The 27,774-nt window shown below is 47.2% G+C and overlaps 1 protein-coding gene and 1 long non-coding RNA gene across 2 annotated transcripts in view; one reads left to right on the forward strand and one right to left on the reverse strand.

Annotated features, from left to right (window-relative positions):
* The window catches only part of LOC119389789 (cyclin N-terminal domain-containing protein 1-like), a 489,989-nt gene that overhangs the window by 410,455 nt on the left and 51,760 nt on the right, over positions 1-27,774 (reverse strand).
* Positions 748-13,617, forward strand: LOC125758030 (uncharacterized). The gene is made up of 2 exons (XR_007415743.1): positions 748-2,659; positions 13,314-13,617. It is a non-coding gene; the product is annotated as an uncharacterized LOC125758030 (long non-coding RNA).

Here is a 27,774-nt window from a genome sequence, read left to right on the forward strand (position 1 = left end):
TAAGCGTTTTCGTACTACCCAGTACCCACAGGTATATAGCGCTAATAGAATATTTCTTCTTTAACGTTGACTCCGTCTCCCACCTTCCCTTGAACTTAAAAGTCTGCTTCTTCTTCCCCCGTGAAGATAGTATCACATTGTCTTTTTTTTTTTTTGCATTTTCACGTGCCTAGTTGTTCACGTCTAAAGTAACCAACATTATTGAAGTTTTTATACAGTAAACAGATAAGTTTGTCCCGAAGAGACAGCGCAGGTCACACTGCTGTAAGTTTGTAACTGCGGTTGTCATTTAACAATTGTGGCAGAATAGCGCAAAAGAACGGGACAGTGAACACACAGGACGCAGCGCTGCCTGAGTACAGGACACACAGGACAGCGCTGTGTCCTGTGCGTTCACTGACCCTCTTTTTCTTGCGCTGTTCTGCCACAATGTTCATGAACCTATACTAGCCCACCTGATAACCCTTGTACACTTCACGATTGGTCACAACTGCAACGTACTTATCAAGAATCACGTACATACCTCACGCTTAAGCTCACGAATTTATTTCTACTGTCTTACATAGACAGATCGTCCGTAATATGTGTACATTGAGACTCCACATCCATCGAGCTTTGCGGTGCGTACATTGGACAACTTAACGCAAAAAAGTATATTCAACAAAGCCATCACAGCTGCTCGATCACTCATAAACAGAGGACGTCGCGGAGTAGCATCATGAGCACGCTCATGCACACGCTCATGCACACACACACACACACACACACACACACACACACACACACACACACACACACACACACACACACACACACACACACACACACACACACACACACACACACACACACACACACACACACACACACACACACACACACACACACACACACACACACGCACGCACGCACGCACCACGATTTCAACGTTTTAGTCTGTCCGGTATTCCGCTATACGCAAAGCATTTCGTGCGTATAGCGCAATTACACTTGTGAACTGCGCATGCGCGCGCCTTACCGGAAACGCCCGCGATACGCCCGAAAAACATGGCCGCACGGCGGCAAGCGGTTGGCATCCACATCGAACCTATCAAGTGGCCGTCGTGAGCTCTATAGCTCGTTAACTCCGAACTCATGCTTCTATTTGCTTTAGATTATTGTGCTGAAGGTTCGACAGCGAAGTATCCGTGCCGATTCGGCACCTTTTCTGAGAGCCATACTCAAATAATCAATGCTGTAGGCGAATCGACGCTTCCGGAATTTCGGAGGACATAGATAACGCATCTGCTAGATTTTTTAAAAATCCTCCATAACCACTTGAGGTCGGTGGTTTTTATATCGCTTAGTTCAAAAGCTAACGCAAGGCGGCGAATACAGCAAGCAAAAAAGTTAAGTTAGCCAAACAAACATGCCTTCGCATTATCTGAAATGTTCCAGTCTGAGGCAGTGATGGCGAGCTCATTATTTTCTACGTCGTGCATACGCAGATGCGGGAACTAATAGTTACGTGGGCATTGTTGGCGTATTTTGGGCGTACGATACGCTAAAGCTCGTTTGCGGGCGTTATTACGCTATCCGGCACACACTATACCCACATCCGGTATTCCGCTATGCCTTTTATAGCGGAATATACCGTACAGACGAAAACGTTCTGTTATAGCTTGCGTGGGACTAGTTGGAATAACATGATAGAAACAGCAATGTCATGCAGCGCAAGGCTGAGACCGACAGAACATGAAACAAACTCAAGACGATGAGACATACAGTCCAAAGGGAAACCTTCTATTGACAAGGGGCCTGGGGTAACCACCCGTCCCGCGACTCGCGGGAATGTACTGCATTCAGGCCTGTATTGTCCCGAATTCCGCAAGACACACGAAAATCTTCAAAAAAGTCCCGCATTTCCCACTTCATCATTATTGTTATTATTAGTTCAGCTGCGTACGGTCGCCCTGTTTGAGGACGCGTTAACTGCGAGCACTTTTAAGCTTCAGCGGCGACTAATGCTTCTGTTAAAGGCAATCTGTGAGCAAACCCACCCCGATTTCTACCAGATCGAGCGATCAGACCAAGCCGTTGTAGAGGCTATTCGATCTGACGAGAAATACCAATTCGAGAAAGAAAAAACAAGCGACATCGACTACTTCGCAGCCTCCTATCAGCAACGTACAGCTGTTTTTTTAGTAACTATTTTGCTGTAACTCTTTTAGTAACTATTTTAGTTTATATTAAAAACCTTAATACTCTTGTTTACGTCTCGTTTGTTCAGATACGTATTTGAACTTCAACTTGTACCGGTTACTCTATTTCCCTTTCTCAAAGATGACACAATATCTGGAGCGAAAATGTCTCGTCATTCCTCATCATTCTATGCCGATGTCAATCTCGCCTCTCCACGCCGCCGGTCGCTGCCTCCCGGCAGCACACATTGGGCACACGATGGGCACGTGTCACTGGTGTAGGTCCGTACTGCGGCCATCTCCATCCAGAAGCCAGCAATCCCCATCGACAAGAAATACAGAAAACTCTGCATCGATAGCAAGCGGAGGGATTCGCCGATGGGGGCGCGTCCCCGCTCCGCCATGACGGCGAGGTACAGCGGAATCGCCACGGCGAACATCGTGAGAAGCATGTACGCCCGCACCAGAATCCAGTGCACGTGCACGCAGAAAGTATCACACGTACAACAGCATCCGTTCTCGCGCGCACTACCAACAACGCCATCCTCGAGTTCGTGGAGCTTCCGCCGATGGCCGCGCACTCGACGAGGCGCTGGCGATGACATTTGTCGTGGACTCTTGTTGGCTTTGCAGTTGCGGACGACCACGGGTGACGCAACCGAACGAATCGCACCATCCTGCATTGTGTTTGAGAGGTAAAGGAACGAACCTGAGGCCCTCTATCTGCATACGGTCGTCGAGATGACACGGCTTCCGCACGCGAAAATCCCCCAAAACAACGGTGCATGAAGCCTCGTAGGCAGGCGCTGGGGAGAGGAGGAAGAAAGCCCTGGGCTGAGGCGCCGCCTACCGACGCGTTCGTCCCGAAGCGCAATCGATTTATCGATCTGGAGACCACCGCGCGTGGATGAACGAACGCGGATAGATGCTCCCAGCATCCTCTCAGAAGGGGAGAAAGTCGGCCTTCTTGGTAAGACATCAAACAATATTTAGCGCAATTTAACACAAGCACGAAAAAGGGGGGACACCAAGTGGTTTATTGCAACCGAAGCACGAATATATACAGTGGGGGGGGGGGGGGGGGCAAGATAGGGAGGGGGGAGAGGAGAAAGGGGGGAAGCGTAGGAGAGGAGAGGGCGATACATATCACGTACTGTCGCAGCGCATTGTCTTTAGGGAGCCTTCATGTGTGCACGCCCCCTCCGTTTTTTAGACTGGTTACACACTACTACGACGGGGACGAACGGGTGCCGCTATAAGGATCTTCGCCCCTAAAAAAAGATTTGGAGGACGCTCAAGCTTCGCCTTCAATAGTAGAACGCGATAGCGTGATCAGGCCTCGTTCGCATCGCCTTCTCAATTGGTCGCCTCGCTTCGCTTATCGATGGATACCTCAACAGTGCCGCAAAGAAAGGAACGCCCGTACACGCATAACATTGGCCATTTCAAACTATCTTACAACGCCTACTGCCAGTGCAGTTGCGAAGTGCCCACTACGCCATAATTCTTCCTTTTGTGAATCAGCGAAGTACCCACTACGCCATAATTCTTCCTTTTGTGAATCAGCGAAGTGCCCACTACGCCATAATTCTTCCTTTTGTGAATCAGCGAAGTACCCACTACGCCGCGTCCGTAAGGCAACACGAAAACCTTCGTTGCCTGCGCGTAATGACGATAACTAGACTTGTAGAGCGAGTGGTCCTTCCTGGCAACAAGCGCACCATTCTGGACTGCCGGCAGCATTTTCCAGTTCTTGGCATCTATTAAAGGCCTTCCAAAATGCTTCAGCTCTTCTTCTTAGCTCATTCTTAGCTGGTTTTATTGTTGTTGTTGGTGGTGTTGTTCAAACACTTGGCGCAACCCACTTCGGGGGACAGGTCATGAATCGGACGGTGCCTTGCTTTAATTAATTAACGTGCTGAAAGGAAGGGTTTAAAAATGAATAGTTTAGCCGTTACACATTAACACTATAACCTTGTAAGATAAAATAAACTAAAGGAAAACGACTAAACATACATATATATAACGCTGTGATTAAGGAAAGAAACGTTCGAAAAGAAACTGAATTGTTACACTTAACATTCAGTTCATTTAGCCTATCGTATAGGAAATTGCATACAGCGTCGAAAACGCTCCTGTGGTTAAAACCAAGTATGGTGGCACCAAATGAAAGAACCACCAGAAGTGACAAATTCGAGCCCATCTTTCGAAGGGGCTCTTCTAGCAGTGTTTTACTTTGAATTTTAAGCCTTCGGCACGTCGAAAAGAAGTGATCCAGAGATTCACTCTCATTGCAGTGAAGCCATAAATGTGACTGAGCCAGACCAGACCTGTGAAGGTAAAAGTTCAGTGGGGGGACTCGAAATCGTAGCCTTGTAATGGATATTTCTTCCTTTCTAGAGAAACACCATCCGCGCTCTTCCAAGGAAATTTTAGTTGTGGGAAATCTGATGAAAACAAAGAAGATTTGTCGAAGTTATTGGGCGTGGTATAAGCTTTTCAAATCGCGCTGCTGTGACGTTTATGGCCAGGTACCCATACTAAACGAATAATACATAGCTGTTTTGTAATTAGTGAATAGAATGTCTCTAATAACCTTGATAAATCAGATGCACTTAAGGAAGAACAGACAGAGAGCCAGTCTGTAAGAAAATCCACTGCCGACAGACATTGAGGCAATTTACGTAATGCTATTGCCAGTAATTCAGTCTGGTAAATAGGCGTAAAGTCAAGTAACCAAGTTGAGAAATTCCATTCTATCCAACACACCTGCCTTCTCTTCGCAAACGGAAGCATGAGTCGCTATCACAGTGTTTGTTTCTAGATTGGCCAAATGATCTTCCAAATTGCCGTTTAGATATCGATATGGTAACTGTTTAGAATTCTTGCGATATATATCGTCAAATTCAATCCTAAATCTTTCTACAGTGCTGAGTATCAGTACTTCACAAAGGTAAACTTTTAATGGGTGCAAAAGTTTCTGCAAAAATGGCTTGGGGACAACGTATAATACGGACCATTGGTGGTTAAGAAATGAGGCGGGTTAATTGATAAAAATATACTGCGACCTCCTCTGCGGAGTCGCACAGATTTTTAGGGATGTTCGTACTGTTAGAATATGAAACCTTTCGACAAGAGAAGGCAGGCGTGATTCTTCGAATAGAATATTGTTTGCGACAAATTTATGGAGCTCAAGACATATGCGTAATGATTCACGTTCTAAAATAACCAGTGGTCGGACTTTGTAAGCCGGAGCGCCAGAAAACAAAACACAGTCGAATGTACATACAGTAAATCATGACGAGAACGTCTATGCGCAAACGGGCGCCTTTATTGCTGAGCTAACGTAGCACACCTACTGCGCGGGCTCAATTAGCAACTATGTTTTCTATATGGGGACTCCAGTTCGAAACGTATAGGCGAGTGGCGATGGACGCTTCCAGAATCTCGGAGGACAGAGATTACGCATCTGCTAGTTCTTTTTTTTAATCCTCCACAGCTGGCGCCACTTGAGGTCGGCGGTTTGTTTATCACTTATTTCAAGAGCTAACGCAAGGCGAATACAGCAAGCAAAACGATAAGTGAGCCAAACAAACATGCCTTCGCGCTATCTGAAATGTTCCAGTTTGCCCGGCAGTGATGGCGAGCTTATTATTTTCTACATCGTGCACGCGGCGACTAACGGTATATGTATACGCGGGCGCTGCTGGCGTATTTTGGGCTTACAGTGCTCGTCAAATGAAACCCGAACACCGGCAAGCCTTCGCACTGTACAGTAAAACCTCGGTGATACGAATCTCGTGGGGTTACCAAAAATATTCGTATCATCCGAAATTCGTATCACCAGAAAACATGGAAAATTAGTATGCGACAAAAGAAAGTTGGCATACGTTTTGACTTAGTGTTTCTCAGGGCCGCAGCGACGCCATGAACAACTGTGAATGATTGCCAGTAAAGTTTTTAGACGTCAACGATCATACTTGTACTCGTAAATATACGGTGCAGGCGCGCCTGTGTAATTAATGAACCAGATGTGTTGTGCCCCGTGACCAGTCTTGGGCAGTAACTAGTTACTAGTAACGCGTTACCGGTAACTAGTTACTTTTTTCAGTAACTTGTAACTGTAACTAGTTACTTTTAAGTTAGAGGAACTTGTAACTGTAACACTGTTACTTTTTTCGCAGTAACTGTAGCGGAAAATACCGTTACAGTTACTTCTGTCTCTATGAAAAATTATCCAACAGCAACACTTTTTGGAACTTTCTTCTTTACCATATATCCTCTCCACCCCTCAACTTTCCAGAATAGGGCTCCCCTCGCAGTTTAGGAGAGGAGGTGACTAAGCGTATTATCTTCCCTGCAGAAGACCGAGGTTGGAGGCCTGTCATTAACGCAACATGTAAATCAATCGTGGTTCAACTGAACAGCCTGCTAAGTTCGCGTCCGTTTTTTTTTTTTTTCAGCATATATATCCTTTTCGTCACTTGAGCATCTAGCTATGTTCTTGGTGTACAGGTGGAGGAGCATTAGGATGCCATGTTTATAGTCTCCCTCGTCTGAGGCTCCGAGCTAATCGTGTTTGACAGGTGGCTAGAAAACAGCAGAACGCGAAACGGCTAAGGCCAGAAATTCCGTGAACTAGCGAAGCGATATTTTAAAACTTCTTTGTAACTGGTTGTAAAACGTTTACTCCGACTTAATGCAACAATTATTAACAAAATGACAGACGTTTCACCCCCAATGCAGGTGGCATCCTAAAAAAGAAAAAAAAATGAGCCGAGGTCAACCAGTTCACTAGTCACACGTGTCCTTGTAAATGTCCAGTGGGGGGCCGCGGCTGTTTTTGCAAGCCGCGGAGAATGAACCACGATTCCAGGAGTTGCTTTCCCCCCACCTTCGTTCACAAACCGGCGTCGTCGCATTGTTTAGGTCAAAGCTATGACCTGTCATCCAGCAGTGCTCAACAAGCTCGGTCTTAGAACGCGTTGCATGGGTTGCTTTAGCGACATTCCGCTTGAGTTCTTTAGGCCTCGTTGATCATTTCCTGCCCGTTTCGCCGATCCCCGCATCGCACTTTTAGATACCGCCATGATCATTCGCAGGTGTGCAGTCTTAGGATTTCGTGAACACACGTTGTCATGTTCCAAGGTATAATAACGGGACTAAAAAACGGTTTGTATGCCCAGCGGACCGGAAGCTCTCCGAACAGAGTCTGACACACCTTAAACATATGGAGCAGACACAATGGACGTCGTAACCACTCGTGATGCACTCCCCGCTGCTCTTCGCATGCGCTTCTAGGTATAGTTAATAAACGTCTTAGGATATACTGCCGTCATTCCAGTACATCAACCACGTTTTCCACTTCAAGTAAGAGGCGTTCAAAGTGATTGCTGGTGTTGGGCCCCCTTTTATGTTTCCTTCGTCTAGGGTTTTACGACGTGCAACCCTTATTAAATAAATTCTATAATCTGATTTGTGATCTATTATTTTATACAGTAACGGAAAAGTAACGACGTTACTTTTGCACAGTAACTGTAACTGTAACAAGTTACTTTCGGAACCTCTGTAACTGTAACTGTAACAGAGTTACTTTTTTGGCTTAGGTAACTGTAACTGTAACACTGTTACTTTTTACTGGTAACGTGCCCATGACTGCCCGTGACCGCTAGTAGCCCCTGCATAATCTTACTACGTTTTTCTGCATGACAGTCAAGTACTGCGGCGAAAGTGACTTAAGAAGCGCTTTGCACACGATAGATAGAGGCCAAGCTCCTTAGCCAAGACCGTCCGCTTCGTCTCTTGGGGTCTTCGTCCACGTGGGACATGACGTGGGACATGACGGACCCGCAGCTCAAGTTTCAATCTTGTTTCATAGAACGTCTGACTGCGGGGACATGGCTTGCATCCAACTTACTAGAACAAACTCAGTTTCAAAGCTCCGTATCTCCGCCAGCGGAGGAGGGTGGTCCAAACGGCGGTCGCGAGCATGGAGGAAGGAAAAACTAAGGAGAGGCCCTATCGTATCCCAATGCATTGCGAAAAGTGTGGCGGAAGTGACGTCAGATTTATGGGGCAAACAAGCCGATATGGGGCAAACAAAACAGCAGACGCCCCGCGGCGTGCTCTCCGCGGTGGTTCGCTTCTGTTCGGATTTGTAGTCCCGGCGTAAACTTAGCGCGTATTGTGCGGTTCGCACGCAGTAAAATGTTGCAAGCAGACGTTTACCAGGCTGTTCGTGCGCGGCATGCCCGAGCGTTGCGTGCTGTAGTTCTTCGAGGAGCGTTTTGTGCAACAGCGCAGAAATTACCGGTACGTGCCGTAATCAAAAACATTCAGCCCCTGCCTCATCGTATTCGAACTCACCTAGCAGTCACTTACGCGTTCTGCTGGGCGTTAGGCCTTCCCTTTCTCGTAGCCCGATTTCCCGATCTATTGCCCGATTAGCGGTTCTTTGCTCGTGTATATGGAGTGAGCGCAGTAGCTATTCGGCGCAACGCCAACCTATAGTTGACGCAACTTCACGTCGAAAAGAAGACACCGCTGTATTGTATACGCGATCGTGCACGTAAAGTTTGTAATTCCAGTGCGCACACAACACAAGCACGCAGCGAGCGCACACCGCACGATACATACATCACGTAGTCCGATAACAATAACAAAAGTTTATTGCCCTTTCGTTTGAACGACACAGGCTCTAAAACGTACGATGCCTTCAGCGCATGGTATGTACGGCGCGTCAGACGCCAAAAACAAAATTTCACGTGTGTTCCGAGTTGACACAACGAGTAAGAAGCAACAGAGCGCACATCTGAGTGCTCCGCATGCAAATACCATGCCTTAGTGATCAGTAATGAAGCGAACGTATACGTACACATGAAAAGTGACACCCGGTACTGTTCGCAGTACATACACGCGATTTGCACAGGGTATACGCAACAGCTGGGCATTGCGTAGCTTTCCTAAAGAAGACACACAAAGAGCAGCATGCGTGAATCGGCTACACTGCTTGAACGGCGAAAAACAAACAAAAAAAAAAGGCTACAAAGTTTCGCGATGCGCGCATGCGCTTGCAAACGTCGCAACGGAAGTCGCGAAATGTTTCGCTGCGCCTTCGCTAGAAGGCGATGCGGGTGTTTGCGATGTGGGGGCTTCACGATTGTGACGTCAGGGCCTCTCCTTAGTATTCCTTCCTCCATGGTCGCGAGAACTAGCGGCGCTGCAGTTCCGTCTTGCGCCACTATCGGCGCGTCGTCTGCTGTCATGGCATAACGCTGCGGTCCGCCGCGCAGTTGCTCGCGGCAACTGCGCGGCAACTTTCTTATTGTACTAGTTAGGTGGATACTTAGGTGGATATGCATCGTCTGTATACATTGGCCCGCGTGCATTGTTCATTGATTGGCTAAGAATCGATGTTCGGTCTATATTGCCACGCCCACTTCTTGTTTTATTTTGATGTATTCGGGTTTGACCACCAAGGAAGGTTATCAACGCTCTACGCTGTCCGCGAAGCAGTGTTCGAGAAGCTTCGCGATTGTAACAGATCGTTTTCGTAAGATTGCGCGCTGCACGCGAATGTTCCAGCTTTGTCGAGAGATAACGCCGCCACCAGCGATATCGCTGGAAAGTTCGATAGCGCCTGTATAAAAGCCGACGCGCTTGACCGCTTGTCAGTTGATCGACGGTCGACGCTCTGTTCGCCGCTATCAGTGTATTGCTGTAGTTTGACTTTCAGTTTCCCAGCCACAAGTACGGCCAAATAAAGAGTTTCATCTCGGACCTGCTGACTGCTGCCTTCGTCGACGTCACGACCCTGTGACAATATTTGAGCTGTCTACATTGCGCTTAACGAGTTTCTAAGCGAATGAGGGTTTTCAGAGTAATTTTTATAACTACCACCACAATTTTAGCCGCTGCCGTCTCATCTAGACCAAGAACAACCCAACACGTTTGTAAAAGCCCTTATAGTGCACAAAGAAGCGTACTTACTCGAGATACAAAAACGTTTGAGAAAAACAGTACTCATGTTTCTACAATTTATTGAAAAAAATCTTTCTCGAAAAATATCACCAATGCTTTTCAATGTTTACAAGGCACGTTTTCGCGACGGTTAAAGGGATACTGACCCAAAATCGGAAAATTTTACGAGAAATCGGTAAATGAAATCTCAGTGTGCGATTACATCGAATAGATGACGTCTCTGAGCAATTTTTTCAGCGGATAGTTGTATTTTCAGTGTCTCATCTTTCTACGTCGCATCCTTCTACGGTGCCTTAAACAATTCGAACAGATCGGCCGTGATGTGAGTACCGAGCAGTTATTCGCGCGTACTCTGTCGCTAGAAGAGTCGTCAGTATTCAACTTCACCGAGCAGATGTTCCATGCCCGCAGCACTTTACACTGTACGACAGCCGTTTGCGTTTTGTGCTGTAGCCGTTCACTACGCAGTTAAACTGCTCGTCAACTACAATTATCTTTTGCACAAGTAAGTCTCCGTTCCCGAAGCAAATTGTGGGATTGGGCTAGTTGGTATTCCATTAATAAACTGCTCAGCGCAAAAAATTTGACACGGTACACATAGAAAAGACGAGGACCAGCGCTGGACCTCGTCTTTTCTTTGTGTAACGTGTCAAATTTTTGCCCTGAGCAGCCCGTTCCCGAGCCGGCGAGTGTAAAATATTCCGCACATCTTGTTCGATACCTCGTCGTAAAATCTCTCGAAAATCCACTGCTTTGAAGGCATAGCGACAGCTGACAACTGATCGAATCTTAGTGTGATGCAACTCTCAGTCTCGGTAGCGTATATAGGTAATTGCCTGCCTTTCGTTTTGCTGTTCTATTTCTGGCGGCTCCTCCAAATTGGGCACTGGGCTTTCGCGGGACGCCGTGCGTTTTGGGGGGATTTGCGCCTAAACCCCAAACATTTTGGCTTTGAAATGTGGGGTGGAAGTGCTGGGAACGAGCGCGGCACGGCACCTGGCGCGAGTTCCCACTTTCCACGTGGGATCAAAACTTCTTGTCCCGCAACGACACGACGATAGTGCTTTACAATGTCGTCACTCTCAGAATGAACGTCACAGATCTTGCATTTCGCAGTAAGCTTTCTATCTTTGCGATGCAAAGCTTGAATGGCGTAGGGTCTTTTGCAGGTCCGAAGAAGTGTCGTGAAGCGGAGTCGTCGTTGCGGACGCTCTTGCAGCCCGGCGCAAAGCAAGTCGGCATACCGCACTGCGAATCTGTTCGCCCTCGTTACGCTTCGTACATCATGCACGTATCTTCGTACAAGACGCTAAGCCTGGTCAAGAACAGTCGCAAAATTGACGAGCTAACAAAGCGCAGACGACGCTGCAACCCACGTGCGCTCGTACATCGGCGGCGCCGATCACAACAAGCGCCAGCCGCGGGAGCTAGACTAGCTAGACGTGACTGTAGCGCCACTAGTTCTCACGACCGCCACGCGGACCGCCTCTCCGGCGGAGCTTTTAAACTGAGTTTGTTCTAGTAACGTTGGCTTGCATCGACGTGGCAGGCACGTGTTAACATTGTACAAAGACGCTGCTGCCTCGAGCACAGGAGCACGCGTCAACGCGTGGAAAAAAAGAAAAAAAAGCGCGACATCAACGTCATCTGTAACCTAAACGCGAAGGCGCATGAAGGCCTCCAAGATTTGCTCGCACTATCTCGGAGGCAACGACGCACCGTTGATGGTCGTGCAGCGCGCATGCCCGCACCCGCACGTGACTGCCGCGTCTTCCGCGACAGCGCGGGCAGCACCTGTTCGTACCTCTGCGCCAGCGTACCTTCGTATCAAACGTCGCGGGGTGGAAATCGGTTCGCAACAACCGTACTCCAATACATTGTAGGCTAATGGGTCTTGGCTGGGACGACAGAAAAATTCCTATCACCCTGAAATTCGTACGAGCCGTGATCGTATCACCGAGGTTTTACTGTATAGTGCGCGCCGTCCTGTCATCACCATTGACAGGCGCGCGCATCCGGTTTGACTGCACTGCGCATATGCGCGCCTGTCCATGATGATAACTGGACGGCCCGCACTATACCAATGCGAAGGCTTGCCGGTGTTCGGGTTTCATTTGACGAACACTGTACGCATGCAAAAGCTCGTTTGCGAACGTTGCTACGCTATCTGGCACACAGTATACGCATATGCATATCCGGTGCTCCTATATGCCTTTGCGTATTGCGGAATATACCGTACAGACGACGACATTTTGTTATAGCTTGCGTTGGGACTAGTTGAAATAACATAGTTGTAACTGCAATGTTATGCATCGCAAGGTTGAGACCGACAGAACATGAAACAAGCTCAAGACGACGAGACGTATACAGTCCAAAGGGAAACCTTCTAGCATTCAGGCCTATTGTCCTATACCCCGCAAGGCATATTAAAATCTCCAAAAAAGTCCCGCATTTCACACATTATCATAATTATTATTATTAGTTCAGCTGCATGAAATGTTTGAGCATGCGTTTGCAGCGAGCACTTTTAAGCTTGCGAGAAAAGTCAGCTAGCCGCACGGTTCACGGCCGTGACTAATACTTCCGTTAAAGGCAATCTATGAGCAAACCCGCCACGAGTTCTACCAGTTCTCGCGATCAGACCGAGCCGTTTTAGAGGCTCTTATTAGCAACGTACGGAAACTATGCCCCAGCTGCTTTTTTAGTAACTAATTTTAATGTTGGTATTATAACTGTAATAGTCTTGTTTATGCAGATACGTATTTGAACGACAACTTACATCAGTTACACTATTTCCCTGTCCAATGATGACACAATATTTGGAGAAAAAATTTATCGACATTGCTCATCATTCTATCTCAATGTCAGTCTCCCCGTCGACGGTCTCCACCCCAGCTGGTCGATGTCCTCTGGTAGCACACAGAGGGCGCACGAAGGGCACGAAGGGCTGCGGACGGCCCGTGCTGCCGACATTAACATGCAGAAGGCAACAGTAATAATTGATACGCAAAACAGATAGTACTGCGTCATTATCAAGCGTAAGGTTTCGCTGACGGGTGCGTCTTGCCACTCCAACTCGACGGTGACGTACAGCACACGCGCCACGGAGACCATGATGACAAGTACGAACACCCGCACCAGAAGCCAGTGCAGGTGCACGTGAAACGTAGCACACGTACAACAGCATCCGTTCTCGCGCGCACTGCCATCAACGCCATCCTCGAGCTCGCGGAGCTTCCGCCGATGGCCGCGCACTCGACGAGGCGCTGGCGATGACATTTGCCGTGGACTCTTGTTTGCTTTGCGGTTGTGGACGACCACGGGTGACGGAACCAAACCAATCGCACCACCCTGCATTGTGTTTGAGAGGTAAAGGGATGAACCTGAGGTAGTCAGTCTGTATACACACAGTCGTCGAGATGACACGGCTTCCGCACGCGAAAATCCCCCAAAACAACGGTGCGCGAAGCCTCGTAGGCAGGCGCTGGGGAGAGGAGGAAGAAAGCCCTGGGCTGAGGCGCCGCCTACCGACGCGTTCGTCCCGAAGTGCAATCGATTTGTCGATCTGGAGACCACCGCGCGTGGATGAACGGACGCGAATAGATGCTCCCAGCATCCTGACGCTGCTCACAGTTTTTCGTTGAAATGCGTAGCAATCATCGTACCGTATGGGCGAAGCTGCGCACTTTGACGAGGACAAAAGGCACGAGAAAGACACTACACTCGCTACGTGGCAATCCCTGTGAAGTGTAGCTATAAGAAGCAGTTTTTCCGTCAGCAATACAAAATTAATTTTCCAAGCTCAAATTCGGGAAAAAAAGAAACCTGTAAAGGAGGAGGGAGGATCAAAGTGAAAAAATCAAACAGTGTTCAAGACGAAATTCTCTCTAGAAGATTCAAATTACTGAGAAAAAGAAAGTGTACACTGATTGGATTCTGTGTTTTGGATTCTGTAAAGCCCAGCATATTTACTCGCACAGTTCTGTACTGGTTACTGCTGATTATCGGTTTTTAATAACAATCTAATAACATTCAATCATTCAACCATTTCTTTATTTCAAGTTCTCTTATCACATGAAAATATACAACACTGGTTAGACCCATAGCCACTGGCTAGTAAGGGGTCTAAATAAATGTGCATTTAAAGAAATAGACTGTGTTAACAAGGCAGACATTTTATAAGTTCACTTCAATCATAACAAGAAAAAAAATTAGCAAAATATCAAAAGGAAACATATTTGTGATAGGTCAATTGCAGTATCATGCCACATGTTGCATGCATGCAACGGATTGTATGTATACTATATATCAAATATCAATACAGAGAAGTACATAAACCATGTCAGGTATGATTCTGTTAGACATATAATCAATATATAACGAAGGAGAGATTACAACAAAGTGTGCGCTAGTGTTCCTAATACAGGCCAGCTAGTAAGCCTCTCCAGCACCACTGTGCAACACAAACACACATTCCCTGGTCAATGAGCAGCAGCGGCAACTCCGTCCCGTCCAGGGACCTTCCCCCATAAAGCTATAAATGCCACATTTCGTCACCCACTTTACATTCCATGCTATGCCGTTTATTCTGTCCGGGGGACAGCCTTTCATGTGGTAGGAGGATACGATAAAGAAAACTCACACTCGCCTTATCGCAGTAGCGTAAATCCAGTAAAATCACAAGGGGGGACCCACATCTTGCCATGGCGACCATTTCCTTATCTTATGTATATAGGTTGCATTTTTAATTATGCAAAAGTTATTCGTAATCTGAAGTTAAAAAAAAAAAACGAGCGGTGGGTTTACACCCCACGTAATTGCACTGTTTTATTCAGTCTTGTCGGGAATCGGTCGAACGTCAGTTGCAATACAGTCCTGCACGGGCATTGAACGCAGGTACATCTACTACAAAATAAACAAGTGTTAAAAAAAAAGTTGAATGAGACATATTCTGTACAATAAACTGGTGAGATGCGAAGCATATTGGCAAGGGTATTTCAGCTTCGCTAACGTGAAACCTGGGGAGGTGCGAAGCATGCAGTGTTTTGAGAGAGATTTCTCTGATGAGGCACTATACTCGACGACAACTTATCTTGACACTGGAGCGAAGGCTACGGAGGCCGGGCTTCCGCACATTCGTGTTGCTCCGCAAGTAGTACGGCAGCTTGCGGCTGATTTCGGTTTTGCTCGCTCGCATCGTTAACGCGTTTAGAAAACATATTCACTAAAAATGTGAAGGGAATGTGAACGGGAGAGACATTTCGATTGTTCAGAGTACATTTTAGTGTCGTATTACGAGTACATTTTTCTTGGAGAACTAAACGGTGCGTTTGCGGCCGCACACTGACCCACTACGTCACGGACGCCATGTTTACTTTGGAAAACGGGCATGCTGAAAAGGTGGTGCTGTCTAAGAAATGGAAAGAAAAGGAAGGCATTCTTGCGAGGTGAACAATAACTGTATTTTACCTACGACTTCCCGCAACTGTTTCAGTCTCATAATAAATAAAGCAACATTTATTTCAGCAAGAAAAACGAGAAAATTATCAGTAAACGTAAGTACTATTTCTTGGCGCGGTAGCAGGCATGCACTTCGGTTCTGTAGCTTCCACAGTGCTGTCAAGGAAAGTTGTCGCCGAGTATAGTGGTGCCAAGCTTGAAACCGGGCCATGTAGGGAAGGGTGTTTCCGCTCCACTAACACTGTCGGAAAACTGCGTCGGAATGAGCTTACCCTAAGGTGCTTCTTCTTATTATTTTTGTTGTTGTTGTTGTTGTTGTTGTTGTTGTTGTTGTTGTTGTTGTTCTTCTTCTTCTTCTTCTTCTTCTTCTTCTTCTTCTTCTTCTTCTTCTTCTCTTCTTCTTCTTCTTCTTCTTCTTCTTCTTCTCTTCTTCCCTACAGGCCCGCTTTCAGTTCAGCCCGAAGGTGCTTCTTCTTCTTCGTACCTAATATGAGTAATGACCACTTAGGAGATTAAAATATGCACTCCACTGGTATAGAATTAAGGTTCACAAAGATTTACATCAGCTCTGACAACACTGTTGTGACAGCATGCCTTGATGAACACGTGCCAGAGCCATGTATATATGAAGTTCAGGAATTCGTCCCCCATCGTACTACGCAGCCATGTCGCCAGTCGTCTCAGGATACTGAATGATCACTCCGCTTCACAAAAAGAGACCGCAGCATCACCAAGACGATCCCGACAAAAGCTCTCTGCTTCCCTGCAACAATATAGCGGGTGTGCGTGTGCAGGTTACGGAGTACAGCCGCCACTTCGCGAACGAATGTGAGCTTGCAGTGTACTTCGTGTAAAAATTGCGCACGCAAGCCACAATCAGTTGGATTCATACTTCACTGACAACGGCTTAAATCTTTCACATAAATGACGGTAGATTATCGGGGATTCTTATTTACATTTCATTTTAAAGCCGAGCATAATAAACATGCGCGGCACGTAGCATATATCACCACCCGTACACTCTAAGAAAACAAGAGTCTTTTGACTCCTTTCGGGGAGTCTTGACTTCCCACGCACATGACTCTTTTTATAGATCATTATACTCTCTTCAGAGAGTCGTGTGACCCAAAAGAGAGTTAACGTACCTCTTTAAAGAGTGTCACATCCGTGTCAAGTCAAGACTCCCTGAAAGGAGTCACACACACTCTTTTTTTTTTCTTAGAGTGTATACCATGTGAAAGAGCACACGCTCTAGAGAGTGCATTTTGAAACGAAAAGCCGCTTTCATGTTTATACGTCGTTCCTGCTATGTCGAAGGGCTTCAGAGTGCAGAGTGTGGCTTTACGGAGAATGCACTACAGGGACCATGGCTATACTTAACTGTCAAGCAAATCAAATATGATGTTTGAAAGACAAATCTCACGGGGGGAGGGGAAACTTGGAAGGTTTCACTAGAACGACCGGTGCAACGGCTCCGCTTGCAACTCGACGGCCGCCGTTTTATCGATTGCGCTCCTCGGGGCGGAAGTGACGTTTCACGGTCCCGGACAAAAGGGGAGGGACGCCGCTGATGCACCGCCCCCCAGTGCGTTATAAACAACCACTTACTACACCACTGTGCTCCGTCGTTTTAGACGTTTCCCGCGGGCTAAACGAAAATGGTGCGCAATGCCGAAGAGCCTAATCCGGATACTTCTTCCTCATTCGTGAACAAAATCCGCGAACTTCTCCGCAGCGCCAGAAGAAAGAAGAGTCCGCGAAAGCCGCTCTACGATCCTTCGAAACCTCGGCCGAGCGGCGCGAGAAAGCTCGACTGGTGCACCATGTCGTTGATGTGCATCCATTGGGGCATCGTGCTTCCTGGTCTCACTATACTTCTCCTGGCCATGCTGGCAAGGCTGGGGTTCAACCCGGAAAACAAGTGGGCACCGACAACAGCCTCGGAGAACGCTACTGTGGCCTCGGAGAACGCTACAACGGCGTCGAGGAACGCTACAACGCCGTCGGAGAACGCTATTATCGCGTACGTCGAGAGCATAGTGAAGTTCGCGATAGCCATTGTTTCGTTCTTGGTTTTCTACACGGCGTACAAGATATACGGGTACGTCGTCAGGGATGTGGTCAACGCGTTTTGGTCGGGAACCAATCCGTTATGCTGCTACAGAATGTGCCTGTGTTGCAGGTCGTACCGGCCGCGCGTTTCTGCCTGACCGTGTAAAAATGCCGAAATGCAGCGCTCACCGCCCGCTTGAACTGTTTGCAGGACAAGCCCCCCCCCCCCCCTCCACCGCTGTGACACCCGTTGTTTTCTTGAAAACTGCGAGTAATGATACGCTATAACCGTGATTTTTGTTCCGATATGTGCCAATGCGTACGCGTTACGTGTAAGGATGGCCGACACTGCAGCCGCGTGGACACACTGCGGGATTATGAAACCATTTGACACATTCTGTACGACTGTGGTTCACAGAGAGAATCCGCTTTGCGACGCGTTCAAGTTGAACGAGCGACCTTCGGTCGGAAGAAAAGGCCGTGCAAGTGCTACTGGTCTTCTTGCGACCTTCCGCTCTTTCTAAATGACTTGAACGGCCGCGTGTGTGTCGGCTGGTTGGTTCTGCTTATGTTTATTTTTTAAGGCGAAAAACTTAGTTGCCTCATCAAACTCGAAAACTGACCATCGGCGTCGACCGTCGTCCCGCGGCGTTGGCGTCAGCGTGAGTGATGCAAAAGACTCATCACCGCGTGATGACGTCCCCATATGACGTCATCATGGCATCACGGATAGACAAAATTTGTGACGTCACCATGACGTCGCATAACGAGACGTCACACGAAGACGTCATCCCATGAAATAGTCGCTTTCTCCGTGGTGGGCCGATCACGGAGGCAATGCAAAACCAGATGAGGTGCAGAAAGCTTGCAATGCCTCCAATCCTGGAGGCAGTGCAAAATCACGTTAGATGCAGAAAGCTTTTGAAGGAGTGCGGGGGAAAATGAATACATCGACTGAGAAGAAAAAGAAGATGACATTCGCCTTCGAGTCGTCTTAGGCGTATGCATGAGTGACCCTGTGAGTTTTTTCATATGTCTGTCTTCTTTACGACCTTTATTTCCCCGTCCCGATTTAGGGTAGTGATCCGGATACTATAGCGTCTGGTTAACCTATCTCTCTCTCTCTCTCTCTCTCTCTCTCTCTCTCTCTCTCTCTCTCTCTCTCTCTCTCTCTCTCTCTCTCATTAGCCAAATTTGACTTTCTGGCTTGTTCAGTGCGGGTGCAATGTTGGTGTACTTCCTGGTTGTTGTTCGTGTCGATGTCAGGAATCGCTTAGATGACGATGGTGTGTGTCTACGTGGCCCGTTGTATGTTAACGATAGCGGTGGCCTATAGACACAAGGATAAAAATGTGGAAACCTGCGTGTGGGGAAACGTGACCGAGCTTGCCACGGGTTGGTCTGTGTTTTTTTTTATCACCTTCAGAAAAAAGAAAAGCAGCTGTTAAAGGGACACTAAAGGCAAATAACAATTTATGTCATAGTAAAAGCTCAATGTATGACAACGTCTAAAACGGCAACATTATCAACAGCAGTGCCCTACTTACCGAGAAATTTAGCTAAATGTATCACACGATGAGCGCCACGAGCGGCACATTTTCAAAATGATCCCGATGACGTATGAGAGTCTACCTACAATTATTCACTAGTAATCAAACTAGCTGCAATAAAAAAAAAGAACCTTCCGTGCATCAAGAGACGTAATAAAGTGCTGTTTGTTCGTTTCTGTTTGATTCATGGAAAAAAAGAACCTCTTTGGCGTTGCCATAGGAAACGGCGCGCATGGTTCAAAGGTTCCGTTTTCGCCGAACTGCGCTTCGCCCGGCGCCCTGCTTCGCTCACGCGGTCGCGTCTCAGTGGTAGTTTCGGTAGGGCGTACTGCCGCGTGTGTTTTGCGCGCTCGTTAAAGTCGCTGACAGAAAGTTCGACAAAATGCCGCATGCATGTGACGTTGCCGGATGCCCGAATGGTGCACGCCAGTGCACGCCGCCGCGCAGTAAAGGCGGGCAACGTTGGGCACGGCAGCAGTGACGTGTGAAAGACTAATTTCAGGCGGGTGATTTGAAGTGCGCTAACGCGATGCGGACCACTAAAACGTGATTTTATTTCAAAATAAGCACTTCCTTGGCATAAAAATAGTACTACGAGGTTTCTGGGCCGCTATTTAAACAATCAACGTCGACTTAATATTTGTCTTTAGTGTCCCTTTAACAATTTCCTCCATTTTTTCCACACGCACGGCGTGTCAAAACATCGCTGTGGCTAAAATTCGGGTGCAGAATCCACAAATTATGATGTATAGTTTTGAAAAACAAGGATGTGGCGTGTACATAGTGTCTGGGAATGCCTCTCCTTCGCTTTTCTCTGTGAACATAATAAAACACAGGGACTGTTTTTGTCCTGCGTAGCTCTCTGTCTGTCTCTCTCTTTCTTTCTTAGGAAGAAGCGAGGCAGTTGTGTATTTGCGATTTTTCTGCAGACCATCTATACACATTTATGTCAGCAAAGTAGTATAACTGAACGGTCACTGTAATAAATGTTCAGTAATCGGTCTTCGATTGCAGACATTGCTGCAAGATGACGCTGCCGAACATACGACCTCAGGATCGAAAGCCGAGCGCCTTACCCACCGGAATAAACACGCATATTTTCTTTCTTTCTTTGGTGATATTTATTCCAAGCATAAACGGCATTTGCAGGAACTTTGAGTATATACAGATATATAATAACTCCATTGTACACTCGCAGTCACGTACACAATGCACAGAAACACATCTCCGCGAAGCACGCAAATCAGGTTCTGTGCACTAGCCACTGGAATTGCGGTAAGGATGAACACTTTACCGCTTCCAAATATCAGTTCTGCTGAATTTACATTTGCTCAAGTACATCGTTCAGTTGGCCCATTATTCCCGAAAAATGGGTTGCTGAGGAAAATACTCGCTCGGCGTTTCGCTGCAACAGGCGCGTTTTCCAAAGGATATGTAATTCAATGAGAAGAACCATTAAAGGGAACATCGTTGCAACTAGTTGGCACGAGATATCGAAGGGAATGAAAATTTATGTCATAGTCTTCTTTGAAGAGTTCTTTGCAGCACATCTCAAAATAAAATGGCATCTATAAAGCTTATAAAACAATGTTCAATTGTTTCGGGCGAATAGGTGTTGTTTCTTTGTCCACAATAATTCATTTTCTCTGTATGTTTTAATTCTTACGCATCGTTTAACAGCTACAGATAACGCGTCTTAAGCTTTCCTTGGCTTTATGAAGTTGTCTAAGAAAAGGATGACGTGCGAGCGCTCTCTCTCTCTCTCTCTCTCTCTCTCTCTATATATATATATATATATATATATATATATATATATATATATATATATATATATATATATATATATATATATATATATACACAAAAACAATTCAGTACAACAATGTCTTGCGTCATCTTCAGAGGTAAGGCCGTGCCGAACAAGAACGGTCTAAGTTTTTCTTTACGACTGCATCCGAGAGAAGTATTCCCAAAACTACGAGATGCATGCAGTCTTCTCTTTCTTTCTTTCTTTCTTTCTTTCTTTCTTTCTTTCTTTCTTTCTTTCTTTCTTTCTTTCTTTCTTTCTTTCTCTCTTTACTACCTCAATGCTCAATGTGTTGGTCGCAGTGACCAATTGATATAACGACAGCTTCTCGTCGACAGCCTTTGCGGACACTTCGAGATGCGCAAAGAATTTGCAATGGCCACTTGTTTTGCAAGAATACCAATTTAACGAGAAAACACAAAAACCGCGCCTGGCTGGTGTCGCTCACATTTTTGTTTTTTTAAGTTCAATTTTCACAATGTTTCTCTTTAACCATAAACATCACGGCGTTTACTTTTACCGGTAATGGATACCTGGACACACACACTGCGCGCAAGTTAAACCTCGAAAGCAATGACGTTGATCTTTCACAGTGAACTGAATAAGTTTAAGCACCAAGTTTGGCTCGTAATCGAATGTATATCGTATGATTAGCGATCACGACTTGGAGGTCCCGAGACGCAGCACAGGTGCATCCCCGGAGATCTTCCGCTTCAGTTTGAGTGACAAGCAAGGCCTCCGCGACCGGCTACCCGAACCCGCGTCACGGCCTTTTAACGCCGAGAGAATTGCCTCCTTTGTGGACTGTTGCACGGGAGTATGAAAGCTGACGTCACAGTCCCGGCAGTGCATTTTTTGGCGGGTCACGCGTATTAACAAAAGCCCAGAGAGGATTATGGCGGCGCCCAGGGAGCCTTCGTTAACACAACGCCTCGGCTTTCGCTCAATGAGGGATTAACATCGGGGACATGAACACCGACTGGTAGATGTCAAAGCAGAAATCGTACGCACCGTAGAAAAGCAAGCCACAGGCAATGACTATAACGAACGCCATCGTCTCCTCGAGGTGCGCGATTACGGTGTCGCCCTCGGCCGGAGGTCCCCACTTTCCGATTTGGAACGAAACGACCGAGATGATGACGAGTATAAAGATTATCAGACCGGGAACCATTAAGCCCCCGTGCAGTACGGACAACCACGCGGTACAACAATCGTCCGTCTCTCCGATGTCGGTGCAATCGACGGCGGCGTCGGCCGAAACCACGCAGTACACTCTAAGAAAAAAAAGAGTATGCGTGACTCTTTTCGGAGAGTTCTGACTTGCCACGTATAGGACTCTCTTTAAATAGTCACGGTGACTCTCTTGGTGGGTCAGGGTCGGCTCGCTCTAGGAGAGTCCCCTGACCCTCTAGGAAGAGTGCAAAGACTCTCATCGGGAGGATCACGTTAACACTCATAGGGAGTCAGACGACTCTTGCCGGTAACGCTCCTAGGGGGGTCAAGGGACCCACACCGAAGCATCAAGCGACTCCACAAGTATTTTAAGCTACTCATTTGATCCTTGCTCTACTTTTGCGCGACTACTGTTGAAAATAGTGGAGTATTCATTTTAAACAAGTCCAATAATACTTGCCGTTCTGCCCAGCGACTGTAGAAAAAAAATAGTTCAGTTTTAGCATTATTTTAATAAAACTCGTCAAAACAACACATATTTTCCAACAAAGTTATATAGAAAACGCGAAAAGATGGTCTGTGATTTCCAATTAAGAAGTTTGGGTATTCCTCATTTACATGCTTCTATGAATATATGTGTGACTGTGACGTCCACAGTGTCATATTGAGCTAAATGAACAGCAGAAATCGCCATCATGTTTCCATATTTATTCCTTGTGATTAAGAATAAATAAAATGTGGTGACGGCTTGAGGCATCAGACTTGTGGCTTGCTAGGTTGTCGCTCCTGTCCAGCGTGAGCACCATGAAAAACGGTATCTGAAAAGCAGAACGTGATATTATGATGAGAAAATGAAATTGCAGTAAAGGTTTGCAAAACCTACACAATAAGTGGTTCACACAGACATAATAAAGGCTAACAACAAAACAACAAAGCACATCCTCCGGCAGCCAGGGGCATGCCGTGAGCGGTTATTGACCGCACGTTTTACAAACGTAACCCATCCTTAAATACTCAGATAAACAGATGCGAGTACTAGGGCCCGAACGACACCCAGCGCTTGCGTACGCCGTCTACGTCGAGATCAGACATGTCATATGCTAGAATTAGCGCACATAACTCCCACAATCACGTACACTCACTCGATTCTCTTATAGCGCCCAACGTCATCGCAGTGTATGCAAACCACGAAAACAGCAAACAGAAACGAGGGAAAAGAGTGCACGCCGGCGGCCGCAACAACGCGCGCCGTCAAAAGTCTAGAGCTTTTTTCACTTTACCGGCGAGGCGTGTCCACCTTGAATGACTACCGCGTACATTCTGGAAGCCACCGTACTATATCTGCACCTCAAACTACCGTCTTTAAGCCAACAAAAACCATTACATATAGTGCGTCTGAGCGTTCTGTACACAGGCTTTTTTTTTTTCACGTTCCGTGCACGCGTGGAAGCACGCCTCACACTCAAAGTCGATGGAAATTTTATTATGAAGCAGACTAAAGGGCATCTCAAAACGACATCTTGCACCTTCAGTAGTGCAGACACGACGTGCGATCAGCAAGAAATGACCCTCGATTATTGTTTGCATCGCTCACTTTATGGGAGCTTGTACAGCAACGCGCATAACGGTGGCAACTCGTTAATTGACAGCTTTAGTTGGGCATCCGCAACAGCCCCGCGGATACAGGCTACTGTTGGAAATGGCTGGCAGATTCCGCAGCGCTGCTGCAGACGCCCAGCTAAAGCTGTAAAATTAGTACCTACGAAAGCAGTACACTCACCGTTAACTGGCGCCCGTTGTCGGTGTCCGCAGCTCCATGAATATACCGCCCTCCAAGCGTCACTTCGTGCACGGAGCCGGCGTCAGTACTCAATACCACCGAAGACGCGCAACCAACGCATCCACGCAACGCATTCTAACAGACCAGGAGACTGAGAGACTGAGACCGCTGAGACGACTGAGAGAGGAGAGCGGCGCGCCACCCCGGCGCCAACCCCGTCTGCGTCGCCAAGCAAGGCGCCATCGGCGCCAAAGGGCGAGCGTGCGATATGTATGGCGTATACGGCGGCTCTCCGTATACCGAAGCCAATCGAAACGCGCTTCAGGAGGGTCCAGTGACTCCTTCCCAAATGCGAACTCTTTTTTTCTGCCTGTACCTTCCAAAAGGGGTCAGATGGACACCCGAAGAGAGTCACGGTTCCATGACCCTCTTTTGACTCTCTTTTTTCTTAGAGTGTAGACGGCGACCCTGCCTGGATCCGTCGAGCACAATCGCAGCATCTTGTCTCTCCTTTCGCCTCGGATTTCGACCAGTCGGTTCCTGGAGGCGCAAAAGTCCGACAAGGGATCTTCGCTCCGACGTCCGGACATCATCAGTCTTTGCTCGGTCTACCGCGAAACGCTCAACAACAACGGAGCACACACCGCGGCAAAAACACCAGGCTGCGACTCTTGGGTCAAGGACCGTAACACCGTTTCCGTCTTGCGGAGCGCCGATCGATAAAGGCCGCCGCCTTCGCCTTACGCGAGCTGAGCTTTTGCACTTCCTACCGGTTGTTCTGACGAACCCGATTCACTTATTACGGATAGGAAAGGTCGCGAATATAATGTGCGACCCACTGGCTGCACGTCACACAGTGAGAGGTTGAGAAACTTTCCCATACGCCTTTGCGAGCATCACAAGCCCGAACGCACTGACTTGGCGAACGAAACCGGAAGTTTGGCTGACCGTCGCGCCACCTATGCACCGTAACGTTAACCTCGAGGACGCCCGCTTTTCGAGGCTGACGAGAGTTCTAATCTTCGTTCGGTTAGATCGTCAATTTTAAGCACTCTTTTAGCAGGCGATGCGCAGCGACTAGCTACGCCTGCTCGTTCACTGCAGCCAACTATTCCCGGTTGTGGTTACCTGCCACCCAACTTCTCCAATGAAAGAAAAGCGAATATATGCTCGTATTTTGCTGCAGAATATCAGAAGAGCTATGCTTTGTAACGCATCGATCTTGTCGATATTTCCACCTTTGTTTTGGAATATTGAATCGACTTGTATATCCCCTCCTCCTTTCTATTCATACCATCTCTCGCCTCCTCCGGCGCAGGGTAAAAGTCGGATGTTACGATCTGGTTAACCTCACTGCGTTTAATTGGATCCAGTTTTATATGTTCGTGTTTGCGTTTGTATATGAAAGCCTACATACAACCTGTAAAATTTTTGAGAAGTAGGAGTTGATCCCCTCCCCTCCCCCCGCCACCGCTAAACTCGTGCACGGTTTGTACCATATATATGCATGATGTGCCAGTAGTGTTTTTTTTTTTTTTTTCACTTCTGGTAAACCTTGAAGTAGTCCCTATAGTAAAGTATACGTTGATCTTTTTATTGAGACGCCCTGTGTTCTGTGGGCTTCAGTCGTCGGGAAGTTAGAACTTATTTTGGCTGATAAGTTCAGTCGCCATGCCATACTTGAGACCCTGAGTCTTTCAAGCAAAAGCCAAATGCAATCTCCGAGTGGTGTTAGTGAGATGTACGACTGAAGTCAAAGTTTTGAGACCACGAGGACTGAGAAAACCTTCAATTTCTCAGCAATTTGTGACTGTATTCGGTCGAACTGCACAGTGCTTATTGTTAGCGCGTTTTAGACTAAACGGGAGATCTAAATTCAAGGCTGGCTGCCGAAGCAGGGGGAATATTCAGCTCTTTCTGTCTCGGGGTTCTTAAAGTTTTGACGCTGACCGTACTCATGGTAGCTAATGTTTCTTATTTGCGTTACGATTGCTTCGCTTATCGACTTCTTCGTTCGATATGTAGGAATGCATGTCGTGTAGCAACGGCCCTTGGTGACAGGGGGCTGCGATCACCCCCTCTCCACATCCACCAGTTGAAATAAACGACATTATTAATAATAAATAAAAAAGGCAACCTCTCTACCAGAGCACATGTACATGCTGCGTCTACCTTTAGCGATTCGGATTTTATTGGTACAGTGAAGTTGTACAGATTTGGATAGGCGTTATATACACATTTGCTTACATTATATGTACAGTTCATCTCGGTCCAAACAATTCATTTCCCATTGACAACTATCAGCTATTAGCTCGGCGCACGCTGGCCAGACCTGGAATTAAACGCCACACACAGTCATCACAACATCAACACAGACCTATATACAACACGCGGCAACGGAGAGGCGATTTGCGCCGTCTTTCGACATGTCGCACAACCGAATTCAGCGCTGAACATTTGCAGTAGTGACCGCTACTCTACTAATAAATTTACTTGCCAACAGCGTTACAATCGTATAGAGGAAAAAAAATCGTACAAGTTTATCCATCCATTCATCCACCGCATCTTCTTCCGGGAGAAATTCCTGCCGGACAAAACTGTCCTTTATGACAGCACATAGGCGAAACGGGAGAGGTGCTTCCAGAAACAAGAAAATGCTGTTTGTTTATTTATTTATGTCAGAATACGCGGTCTTTATGAGCAGATGATAATGATAGCTTCCGGCGCGTTGTTTGTGCGCACACGCCGACATGCAAAAGAGCTTGTAACATATACGTAGCAAAAATGACGTCCAAAACGAGCAAATACAACACCACCTCTGCTTGGCTTCGCTCACGTTTCCTTTTCGGCATTCCCGAATTTTTGCTCCGAGTAATAATAACAGTCTCCACTTTCGTCGGTACGCCATATACATAAACGGGCAGCACATACATCATGCAATTCCTCTGTATGAACACTTAAACCACATTCAGGTAGCATTTTTTACGGGAGTACAGACATCAGAAGTTCGTATACAGCACTGACCAAGTCACTGTCCAAAGTCATCTAATTGACCGAGATGATCACCAACGAAAAGGTGATTACAGATCTCAGTTCATCGTCCCAATACAACACGGCGGCCACGGAGCATAGATCGAGACCATTCAGTCAGGTTCTTCAAGGAACATTCAAAGCAACGCAGTATACACACGAACTTTTTTTTTTTGGGGGGGGGGGGGGGGCATTTCCACAACCGATCTTTCTGGAAATACGGTGCCACGAAACGGCAGGGAGTTGAACCCGCCCGCTCAGCAGCAGCAGCACGACGTTTTCCCCTCTTTGAGGCGTCTGGTGACGAACTTGGCGCCGACGCCCCAGAAAAACATGTACGCCGTGAACACGAGGAGGGCCACGAGCACGAACATCAGGGTCATCGCCAACTGCTCGAGGCGGGCCAGGGTGGCATCGGTCTCCGTGCGGGTCACCCAGTTGCTTTTGGCCGTGTGGTAAGACGCGAGACCGATAGTGACCAACAAGAAGATGGCCATGCAGGGCGTCATGAAGTACAGGTCGACGGCGTCTTTGATCCAGCGCACCGCGGCGCGCCGCTTGCGGATCTTCGCCTCCGGACTGTTCTCGGAGATCACCAGGCTGCCGTCCTGGAAGACTGCGCGAGGCCTCGTCTTCGTCTCTCCCGACGCGCGACGTTCGCGAGTCCGTGAATGCGGCTTCTTCTCTCGCGTGCTGATCGCCTCGTTAATCTCGGCTTCATCGGTGCACTCGATATTACACACCATCTTCACTATATCGTGA

This window comes from Rhipicephalus sanguineus, chromosome 4 (assembly GCF_013339695.2).
Source record: "Rhipicephalus sanguineus isolate Rsan-2018 chromosome 4, BIME_Rsan_1.4, whole genome shotgun sequence".
NCBI classification, from domain to species: domain Eukaryota; kingdom Metazoa; phylum Arthropoda; class Arachnida; order Ixodida; family Ixodidae; genus Rhipicephalus; species Rhipicephalus sanguineus.